This window comes from Bos indicus x Bos taurus, chromosome 9 (assembly GCF_003369695.1).
Source record: "Bos indicus x Bos taurus breed Angus x Brahman F1 hybrid chromosome 9, Bos_hybrid_MaternalHap_v2.0, whole genome shotgun sequence".
NCBI lineage: Eukaryota > Metazoa > Chordata > Mammalia > Artiodactyla > Bovidae > Bos > Bos indicus x Bos taurus.
Genome location: NC_040084.1, coordinates 19,327,520 through 19,339,727, shown reverse-complemented (window position 1 = coordinate 19,339,727; position 12,208 = coordinate 19,327,520). Strand labels below are relative to the sequence as shown.

Below are 12,208 nucleotides of genomic sequence, written 5' to 3'. Positions count from 1 at the left end.
GTCAGGTCAGTCAAGATGGCTGTTCTCTTGTTCTCTGTACATCCCCTGATGGACTGGTCCTTGCTCCACCTATATCCTACTCGCATGACCGACCTTCCCTCTTAGTACGTACTTGCCCCATCCCAGCTAGTGATTGTTCTAATCTTTGATCAGAGCATCTTCACCACGATAGCTTTATCAAAGGGATGGTGAAGGGCATGCACCTCTGCTGGTTTCCTTGGTAACAGATGAGCAAACGGGATGTCAGTTCCTTCTATACACACCCCTGTCCCCAACCCCCATGGCAAAGACCATCACCATGTCCTGCCTGCCATCTGCTGCACATGGTGGGGTGTTGCTCCAGGATCTTGTTTTAGACATGTAAGATCCCCCAACCGTCAAACCATTAATGTCTCTGATGCTTCCTGACTCTGAGCTCTTCCTTCAGTTGTGAGGCTGGACAGGTACAGTGCTTGCAGGCCTGCTGGGTGCAGCCCAACATGGGCTCAAACTGAATGGACCCATGGAGTCTCTGGCTCCTCCTGCCTCTGCCCATTCTGGACCAAATCCAATACTACCTGGAGGTGGCCCAAAGAGAGACTGCCTGAAACTGTGCTGGGGGTCATGCTTTCGGAGACAAACTTTGACCCAAAGAGGAACAGAAGACAGGAGTGAACCAGCAGATCAAGTCTTTGCCCATCCCCCCACCTGAAACATGATGCATCTGAACACCCTGTCTTAAAACGTCCAGCATGACTGAGCAGTGAGCAGCCAACTGTGTCCTTATGTGGAGCTGTGACTAGCTCAAAAATGTTTCCCCTTCTTCATAGTCTCAATGCCCCCTTCCCTTTTTAATCACTTTTTGCCCCCCAGAAATTAGATCTCCCAATAAAATAAAAGACCTTAAGCTTTTCCCTAGGCTCTGGTTTCTAGAAAACCAGGATAAGATAATTATCTTAGACTTTCCTTTACTCACTTACCTGCAATGCCTGTTATATCATAAATCAGGGTTCTCTGAATGTATCTGTTTCAAAATTATATATTTTGTTCTATTGATCTACTGTGTAGCTCTACTGATACCACTGTTTTTTTTGGGCGGGGGTGGTTTGTGGTCATCAGCTTTATTTATTTATTTAAAAAATTTTTTACAATGCTGTGTAGGCTTCCCCTGCACAACGTGAATCAGCCGCAACTGCACACTTGCCCCCTCCATCCTGAGCCTCCCCCACCACCCATCCCACCATGCTAAGTCATCAGAGTGCCAGACTGGGCTCCCTGTGTTACACAGCTATCCACTCTACATATGATAGTGTACATATGTTGATGCTGCTTTCTCCATTCATCTCACTTTGTCCCTCCCCCACTATGTCCACAAGTCCATTTTCTACATCTGTGTCTCCATTCTTTCCCTTCAAATAGGTTCAGCAATACCATTTTCTAGGTTCCGCAATACCATTTTCTAGGTTCCATATATATGCGCTAATATACAATATTTGCTTTTCTCTTTCTGACATACTTCACTGTGTATAACAAACAGGCTCTAGGTTCATCCACCTCACTAGAACTGATTCAAATTCATTCCTTTTTTATGGCTGAGTAATATTCCATTGCATATATGTACCACATCTGTGGATGGACATCTAGGTTGCTTCCAAGTCCTGGCTATTGTAGCTAGCTCTGCAGTGGACACTGGCGTACCTGTGTCTTTTAGAAATGAATAACACTCATTTTTAATTTTATCATATATCCCCCAATTCATTGTCAGTTAACTTGGGGTCATAATATATCATAAATATAATACTTACTTAGATCCAGTTCATTAATACTTTGGCAAGCTTTTGCAGCTATGTTCGTGAGCAGAAGAGTTTGCATAAAGATGGAATTATATGATAGAATTCACCTGTAAACTTTATGGGGCTTAGCATTTTTTTCAGGGAAAAATTTTAAATTACTGCTTCAGTTTCCTTCATGGTTAAAGATTATTTCTTGTACTGAAATATGTATCAATTTTAGTAAATTATATTTTCAGTTTTATGAGCTGTAGAGTATGTATGTGTAAATATAAGTATCTACTAGTCAATATCAAAAAAAATCAAATAGCAATGGATGTGAACAAACCCTTCACAAAATAGGAAACACAAGAAAAATGCTCAGTCTCACTAGTAGTAAAGGAAATGTAAATTTAAGAAAAAGTGGATGCTATATTATACCCATAAAATTGGTAACAGTGTAGCCTGATGATACCACATGTTGGGAAGTATTTGAAGCACTGGGAACTTTCACTTATTTGTGAGATACATGTTGTTATAACTGCTTTGAAGACTACATGTTACATGTATGTGCACAAGGATATCTTGTGTGTCCCCACACATATCATCAGGTATATTGATGAAAAACTGGAAGCAACTTGCCTATAAATAGAAGAATAGAAAAATAAATTTTAGTATAATAATACAGTAGAAAAAGAAGAATGAATACTGAATGCAATATGGTATCCCAGATTAGATTCTGGAACAGAAAATGAGTATTAGTAGAATAACTGGTAATCTCTAAATAAAGTGTGTAGTTTAGCTGTTTGTAATGTATGAATGTTCATTTCTTAGCTTGGATGAAAGTACCATTGTTGTGTGGGATGTTGACCCTGGAGAAAGTTGAGGAGGTGATGTGTGGGTTGTCTCTGTACCCTCTAACTTTTCTGTGAGTTTAAAATTATTTCAAAATAAAAAGTTTATTATTATTTAAAAAGAATGACTAGAGTTACTTGTATCATTATAGATAAATCTCACGAACATAGTGCTGAGAAAACAGCAAGTTCAAGATGAAGCATAATATGTAACCAAATATACAAATGTAAAAGCATTTAGAATAATATTGTCATTTAATAATACATTCATATGTACTGTAATTTTCAACACATATATCTGAATAATAAATACCAAATTATGAATATTAATTATTTCTTGAAGGTGAGGGAGTATCATATGATCAGAAATTAATAACAGAATTTAAACCTTATTTGCAGTGTTTAATTTCTTAAGCTGGATAGTGTATACACACACAGATTTTGTTAAAAAAAATTCTTCCTTTAAATTATTTGAAATATTTCAAAATAAAACAAAAAGCCAATTTCTCTAAAAGTAAAGAAGCAAGGAAGAGAAGGAGGGAAAAAGAAAGAGAATGTTGAAAGGAGAGAAGCAATTCTAAATGCTTTAAATGTTTTAAAATGAAAGTTTTTTCTGAATGGTTTGGAAGTCTCATTGAGAACTGGTTTTAACAACTTCTTGTAGTAACCTTTAAGATTTGGAGTTTGAGGCATATTTAGGACAACAGCCATCTGAATCAGAAGTTCAAAGAAGCTCATGTAAAAGTTTGATTCTAGGTCCAAGACTCCAAGAGATTTGATTTCAACCTAAGATTTGAGCTCCAGAACTTGAACTTGTATCGTACTAAGTGTCCTTATGTCCTTGCAGTGTTGGAGGAGACTCTTGGACAGCAAGGAGATCAAACCAGTCCATCCTAAAGGAGATCAACTGTGAATATTCATTGGAAGGACTGATGCTGAAGCTGAAGCTCCAATACTTGGACAACCTGATGCAAGGAGCCAACTCGTTGGAAAAGACGCTGATGCTGGGAAAGAGTGAAGGCAGGAGGAGAAGGGGATGACAGAGGATAAGATGGTTGGATGGCATCACCCACTCAATGGCTGTGAGTTTGAGCATGCTCCAGGAGATGGTGAAGGACAGGGAAGTCTTGAGTGCTGCAGTCCATGGGGTCACAAAGAGTCAGACAAGACTTAGCAATTGAACAACAGCATGTCCTTATACTATTAGACAGATTTGGTTTACTTCAGCGTGAATTAATTTTGGCAAAACGAATACAATTATGTAAAGTTTAAAAATAAAATAAAATTAAAAAATAAAAAATAAAAATAAAATATCACAGCAAAAAAAATAAAAAATAAAGACCAATAGTGATCTAAAAGGATCGGATAAATGGGCTCTCCCCAAATGTTCTGCATTACCAAGCCTCTGGGAATTGTTGGTTGCTTAAACCCTGGAGGAAGGGAGAAGTCCTAATAATGTCACAAACTGAACAGCCCCTCAACTTAATAGAAGAGACTTTTAATGTTAATTTGAGAAAAATAAAGAAATATGATATTGTTGGAAAAAAAAAAAACTTGTTTTATCTATCTGTATCTCTCACTATATATAATCTAGCTATGTCTATCTACCTACCTACCTATGTATACTTTATGTGAGTATGAATGTATATATATATATATATATGATTTATAGGTTACCTGAATTAATGAGTAGTCCCAGCTGAGAGATAATTTGGCCAGGAGATTATTAGCTAGCCAGGTAGCTATCCTATATGGAGTTTTAAACCTTTATTGTACTTTGGATCCTTTGGCAGTCTGGTGAGGTTGTGGATTCCTTTTCAGAATAACTCATTAATGAATAAAAGAAATTACATAAGATTATAAAATAAAGCAATTATATTAAACTATAGCTATAAATTATTAAAAAGAAATTTGTGGTATATTAATGTGTGCTTCTTTATTAAGGCATTGAATAACAATATGTACTGCAGATGTAAATACCATAATTTGAAAGTTGTGATGAACAGAAATATTTGGCAATATTTGCCACAGTCATAATGTCACATGAAAATACCAGTAATTTCTACTGGCCTCAAGTCACAGATAATACTCATACTTTTACAGCTTGTTGCCTAAGCTTATAGTTAAAGGAAATGCTTTAAAAAAGAAAATGCTAAGTTTCAATTAGAAGTTTGTGAAAATAATAAACCCCTATAGATCAGGTCTACAACCAGGGTGAGATGAGTAAAGCCATTGCCTCAACTGTAAAATTTAAGGAGCACCAAAGAACTCCACTATCAAGCTATTTAACAAATCTTTAATATATTTAATAAATTAAAAAATTGTTTAAATATTTTATTTGTTTATTTAGCTGAGCCAGGTCTTAGTTCCAGCATGTGGGATCTAGTTCTCTGACCGGGGAGTGAACCCATGCCCCCTGCACTGGGAGCATGGAGTCTTAGCCACTGGACCACCAGGGCAGTCCCTAATAAATAAAAAAAACTTTTTTTTTTTACTTTTTTTTTAATAAAAATTAAGGTAAAAAGAATCATGATGAGCAAAATATCAAGAGTTTAAATTAAGAGAGGATCAGTATGAATGTCCTGGATTTCAACTGCAAGAATTCTACCCAGAATACAGAATTCATGCATTATGGGCAGGCATTCTCATTTGGGGCTTCCTCCTGGCTCCGCAGTAAGAATCTACCTGCAATGCAGGAGACTCAGGAAACATGGGTTTGATCCTTGGGTTGGAAAGATCCACTGGAGGAGGAAATGGCAACCCACTCCATTGTTCTTGCATGGAAAATCCCCAGGACAGAGAAGCCTTGTGTGTTACAGTCCATGGGGTCACAAAGAGTTGGACATGCTCGAGTTGGACACGCATGTGCACACACACACACGTGCACGCACACACACATACACACTTTGCCTCTTTTCCACCACTTATTTGTCACTGGTTGGCAGTCTTCCAAATTTCACTATTGCATTAATAGTCTTTACATGTGACAATAAATATTAATGCATTTTTCAAAGTGCTACATAGATCCCTTAAAATAAAGTTTCAAAATTGAATAAGTCTATCTTCATTCTTTGACGATAGTGACAAATATTTTTTAAAAAAGTTAATTTTGACATCGTGTGGTTTCTGTTTGTAATCTAATAACAGCAAATCATTAAAAAATAATTCTAATTATTTCTCTTATAATGTTAGACTTTTTACACTTAAAATAGGTAAGTTAGTGGTGGTATCCCTCTAAGGAGAGAAGAGAAATGATGAGGAGGGTGTTCTAAGAGGTTAGGGACAGTCCTTCCTACCCAAACTATCTCAGAGACAGAATACCCACAGCCGTGTTAATATGCTTTTCTTTTAATTGAAGTATGGTTGATTTACAGTATTGTGTTAATATCTCCTGTACAGCAAAGTGACTTAGTTATGCATATATATGCATGTCTGTGTGTTAGTCCCTCAGTCGTGTCCAGCTCTTTGTGATCCCAAGACTGTAGTCCGCCAGGGTCTTCTGTCCATGGAATTCTCCAAGCAAGCATATTGAAGTAGATAGCCATTCCCTTCTACAGGGGATCTTCCCAACCCAGAGACTGAACCCAGGTCTCCTGCTTAGGTTCCCGCGTTGGGTTTTCCTGATGGCTCAGATGGCAAAGAGTCTGCCTGCAGTGCCAGAGACCAGGTGTTCAATCCCTGGGTTGGGAAAATCCCCTGGAGGAGGGCATGGCAACCCACTCTAGTATTCCTGCCTGGAGAATCCCCATGGACAGAGAAGCCTGGCGGGCAACAGTTTATGGGGTCGCAAAGAGTCGGACATGACTGAGTGACTAAGCACTTCTGCATTGCAGGCCGACTCTTTGCCATCTGAGCCACCAGGGAGGTCCATTTATATATATTACTTTTCATAGTCTTTTCCATTACAGCTTTTCATGGAATATTGAATATAGTTCCCTGTGCTATACAGTAAGACCTTGTCTATCCATTCTGTATATGATAGCTTACATCTACTAACCGCAGAATAATATGCTTTCATTCTTTATTAGGGAACACACTCTTTTGAGAGTTATTCTTAAGCAAAACATGTGCTTCTATATTCATGTTTTTCCTGTACCAGAAACACAACATCAGCAACACACAAATGCGGGGATAAAGATGCCGTCATTACTTGTCGCATTTTTAGAGGACTTTGATTTATGTTGTTTTCCACTTGTTCTTGCATTTGTGGCCACCAGTACTGAGGCTCCACCTAGGGCCCTTTTGTGTAATTACATCCATATTCATGAACACTAATCTTCAGGATGGCAATAGTGAAAACAATTATGCAAATTAGAGAGTGGTTGAGTCTTTGTTTTGTTCTGAGCATCCAGCACTGACAGATTAGATTCGGTTTCCCTTTGCCCCACGCTCTCCGCGTGCCCCCCAGGAAGTGAAGGCTGAGGCTCTGATGGCCACAAGATGTTGCCCAGGTGAGGAAGTGGTTAGCATCTTACCTTTGGCCTTGGGAAGGTGCCCTCTGGGAATGCAGCTGGCTAACCTCTGTGTAACAGGTGGTCCAGTCTGGGGGTGGGGGAGTAGGCCAGGGCGGGTGTAGGCAGGGGGGTAATGGGTTGGGGGGGTGGTTGGTGGTGGTTCTGGGGCAGTAGTCAAGTGGAGAAACAAGCTCCTTGTGCTTCACAGGGAACACCAGCAAGAAAGGTGGGAGATGCTTCAGTCAGACAAAGCAGACAAAGATCAAGGGGCAGGCCTGAAGAATTTGGTTAGAAGTTACAAGGAGTCCCCTACACACGAACCTTCAAGTTGAGAACTTTCAAAGATGCGAACGTGCGTTCCCCTGTCCAATCATGTAAGTTAGTTCATGCATCTGGAGTGTATTGTCATGGGAGTGCATCCTCTACGAGAGGTTGTGCTTTTGTGTACTGGATTGCAAGATTAAAAATATTTGGTTTTGTGTGTGTGTTTCTAATACATTATTTGTGTGAAAACTGTTATAAACCTATTATAGCATGCTGCTGCTGCTGCTGCTAAGTCGCTTCAGTCGTGTCCAACTCTGTGCAACCCCATAGACGGCAGCCCACCAGGCTCCCCCATCCCTGGGATTCTCCAGGCAAGAACACTGGAGTGGGTGGCCATTTCCTTCTCCAATGCATGAAAGTGAAAAGTGAAAGTGAAGTCGCTCAGTTGTGTCTGACTCTTAGCGACCCCATGGACTACAGCCCACCAGGCTCCTCCACCCATGGGATTTTCCAGGCAAGAGTACTGGAGTGGGGTGCCATTGCCTTCTCCTATTATAGCATAGAACTATACTATATAGCAGACTATGTTAGTTGGGTACCTACGCTAACTTTGTGAGACTTACAAATTGGACTTAAAAACTCCTTTTCAGATGAGAACTCATTTGTATGTACGACACTTAAGACCCTGGTTATCTCCTCCATCTTTTATTTCGATTGGGCCTTCACATTACGCTCCTTGACCACTGGGTGATTGGTTTTTGATTCCCTCTTTCTCTAGCAGTGAGTAGTACAGGATGATTTGAGCTAGCACCCCAGAGTGTTTTGACTCACACCTGCCATCTGTCTGCTTAGTCACCGTGCAACCATCCTTCCCCAAAGTGATGGTTTTTATTTGATATAAGAGCTGGCAGGCGGCAGTGGTTGTGTGAGATTGCTGGAGTCCCGGTTTTCTTTATTCCTGTGATCGTAGCAGCAGAGTGTATTAATGTTTCAGATAGCCACTTGGCTTTTTCTGGGAACTGCCATATGTTCCTAAAGATTTGGAGTGTGGGGAAGAGTTGTGAAGAACGGGAAGGGGATTATTTTTGAAAACGTTATTTTGAAATTTGTAGACAATTCGAAATTGTTATTGTTGTGCTGAGCAGCTTGTCACCCCTCAGTGTAGAGCAAAGTGGAAATCTCCCAAATTATTCCTATACAAAGTGAATACAAATAATCCCAGTGCGTCATTTCATTACAACTACCCTGACTTTCTTCGTGTTCCCATTGATAGTCTTCCTCCATAGATTTTGGGTGTGAACTCATGATGAAGGAAGATAGAGCTGTAAAGAGCAAGTTCTCTTTACACTGTTATTGGGACCATGCACACAAAGCAGAAATTGTGCTTAAAGTGACTACTAAAGGTGCATATCCAGACAATTTAGGCAAACAAAGCCACTTTAGAATCAGGATGCAAACTAGGGGCGTTTAGGTAAACACTCACTACATATGATAGCAAGCTCATTTAATTATTTCACATATGTAAAGAATGTACAATATACATATGTACAGTATAAATAGTCTAGTCAAGGCTATGGTTTTTCCACTGGTCATGTATGGATGTGAGAGTTGGACTGTGAAGAAAGCTGAGCGCTGAAGAATTGATGCTTTTGAAGTGTGGTGTTGGAGAAGACTCTTGAGAGTCCCTTGGACTGCAAGGAGATCCAACCAGTCCATCCTGAAGGAGATCAGCCCTGGGATTTCTTTGGAAGGAATGATGCTAAAGCTGAAACTCCAGTACTTTGGCCACCTGATGCGAAGAGTTGACTCATTGGAAAAGACTCTGATGCTGGGAGGGATTGGGGGCAGGAGGAGAAGGGGACGACAGAGGATGAGATGGCTGGATGGCATCACGGACTCGATGGATATGAGTCTGAGTGAACTCTGGGAGTTGGTGATGGACAGGGAGGCCTGGCTTGCTGCGATTCATGGGGTCACAAGGAGTCGGACATGACTGAGTGACTGTATCTATCTTTTTTGCCCATTTTTAAAATTGGTCCACACTTTTTTAATTGAAGTTTCATAGATGTATATGATTCTAATACTTTATTCTAACTAATATATGTTGGAACTATATTACCCTGGTTTATATCTTGTGTTTTTACATTTAAAAAAATAGTGTCTCCCAATACATAGACGTTCTTATTTTGGCAGACTTCCGTCTGTCTCTTTTAGTTTATGAATTCTGCCTTTTTAAAAAGAAATCCTTTCTGTGACAGAAGTTTGCAAAGATAATCTATATTTTCTTCAGAAAGTTTAGAAATCTATATGTATCTAAACCACCGAGAATTTATTTTTTGGTTATGTATGATGTGGATCCATATAGAAAGCAAACTCTCTGGGCATTATTTATTACATCATCTGTTCCTTCCATACTGCTCTAAAACTGCAGCGCTGGCTTCTGTTTTATACATATGGGAAGATCTCTCTCTGAGGTGTGGTTCCTATTTTTGTTGCAGTAGTATATTGGTCTATCTCTGCCCTACTAACACACTGGTGAAACTAAAGAATCCTCAAAGTCTGGTGAGTAAATTCTCTTCATTTCCCTATGGCACATTTTTTCTTCAACAGTACATTGGCTGTTCTTTTTTTCTCCCTGGCTATTCTCGCTGTTTTGCTCTTTTGTATAATTTTATTTTTTTAAATTATTATCATTATTATTATTTTGGTTGCACTGGGTCTTCATTGTGGTACATGGGCTTTCTCTACTTGTGATGTGCAGGCTTCTCTAGTTGCCCTGTGGCATGTGGGGTCTTAGTTCCCTGACTAGGGATCAAATCCCTGTCCTCTACACTGGAAGGGGGCCTCCCTGGTGGCTTAGACGGTAAAGAATCCGCCTGCAATGCGAGAGACCTGGGTTCGATCCCTGGGTTGGGAAGATCTCCTGGAGGAGGGCGTGGCAATGCACTCCAGTATTCTTGCCTGGAGAATCCCATGGACAGAGGAGCCTAGTAGGCTACAGCCCATGGGGTTGCAAAGAGTTGGACACGACTGAGGGACTAAGCACTACACTGGAAGGTGGATTCTTTACCACCAGACCACCAGGGAAGTCCCTTGTATAAATTTTAAATTCACTTACCACATTTCACAAAAGCAATTTAATAAAATTTTTCTGCAGGTGTACTTTCTTTAATTATAATTTTTCTATAACATTGAGTCTGCACAAAGCATTATTAAATTATTTCAAAGGATTGGTAGAAGATTAAGGAATGAGTTAACTCTGTAACATCTATCCTAAAAAAATTTAATTAGCACAATTTTATTTTGTTTAAAAACACGAAATATCACAGCTTGTAGGAAACCAGCCAAGATCAATGAATGTGGATTTTATACGCTGTATCCCAGCCAGCTCATTTTTGAATCAGGCCTATCTTGGGAAAATCTAAGCTTTCAGTAAAAATAGGAACAAGTATTTATTCACAAGCAATTGTAATGTACCTAGCCCCTGTAATAGATAATATAAAGATATGCAAATGAAATAAACTATGATTTAGGTCTTCCAAGGATTTATAAGTGATTGTGAAGACAATTGATTATCAATAAAATTCCAACTTTGTAGTTCTGACTATGAGCTCTTGTGGGGTAAGGGAAAGGAAAGAACTATGTAGATTGAAGTAACCAGGATAAATTTTACATTAAATAAGTAGTGTTTTTTTTTTTTTAAATAAGGGAAGGAAGAGCATGATCTAGTACATAATAAGCATCTAATAAATATTTTAAAATGAGTAACATCAAGGCATATTTGACCAAGTAGATACAGAGGTATATAACTTTTATAGGTTAGAAAGCAGAATGAATCAAGGAGAAAGACTTCCCTGGCAGCCCAGTGGTCAAGACTCTGAGCTTCCACTAAAGGGGGCACGGGTTTGATCCCTGGTTGGGGAACTAAGACCCTGCATGCTGTGTGATGTGGCCAAAAAGAAAAATAAAAAGAATGAATCAGGAGAAACTGAATCACAAAGTAGTTGATTAATCTAGTTCAAAGGCAATAAACATCTGAAAAAAGTGTTATGGCAATGTGAAAAGAACATAAAGAGATGAATTAAGAAAATATTTATAAAGGCCTCTGAAATAAGTGACATATTAGATCACTAAAAAAGAATTATTAACAGCATAGTTAGTATCTAATAAAAATAAGAAGGGCTTCCCAGTGGTGCAGTGGTAAAAAATCCACCTGCCAATGCAGGAGACACAAGAGATGAGAGTTTAGTCCCTGGTAGGAAATGGCAACCACTCCAGTATTCTTGCCTGGAAAACTCCATGGACAAAGGAGCCTGACAGCCCATGACACTGCATGGAGTCAGACACAATTGAGTCACTGAATGTGTGTGCATACGCGCGCGCATGCACACACACACACACGTGGAAGTGGGAGAGTCAAAAATTACCTCAAAGCTTCTCAGGAAGTATGATTATAATACTGATTCCTTTCCCCTCCTCCACAAATTTAAAGAAGTTGGAAACACTTTCTGGCACACTTGACAGGAAAGATAACATACTGAGTTTGGGACTACAGAAAAAATATAAGCAATTGGAAACATGAGATGAGCACACAGTTAAGATTTTAACTGAGTTTGTAAAAGCTAAAATTATAGAGGGGTCCCTCAACCTGGGAATTTAAATAGGACTCCTTGGATGGGACACTTTTAAGTCTATCTAGAGGTCTGACAGAGACTGCGGCTTAGTTCAGGAAACTTACTACATGAATTCAAGATGAATCCGAGCTCTAAATATCTGACACCAGCAATGATCCAGGTTTTGTTCCCAGAAGTCCCTGCTCTCATTAAATCCACAATCTGGTAGGTGCTGAGATACTGTTGGGAAAGTAACTCATTCTCAGGGAGGAGAG

The 12,208-nt window shown here is 39.4% G+C and overlaps 1 long non-coding RNA gene across 2 annotated transcripts; it reads left to right on the top strand.

Annotated features, from left to right (window-relative positions):
• Positions 1–3,644: 3,644 nt before the first annotated feature.
• On the top strand, positions 3,645–9,973 carry LOC113898116. 2 transcript variants are annotated; one of them, XR_003512532.1, is made up of 3 exons: positions 3,645–3,684; positions 7,265–7,430; positions 9,819–9,973. It is a non-coding gene; the product is annotated as an uncharacterized LOC113898116 (long non-coding RNA). The 2 variants fall into 2 exon arrangements; XR_003512531.1 differs by lacking the exon at positions 9,819–9,973 and having other exon boundaries at positions 7,265–7,537.
• Positions 9,974–12,208: the final 2,235 nt, after the last annotated feature.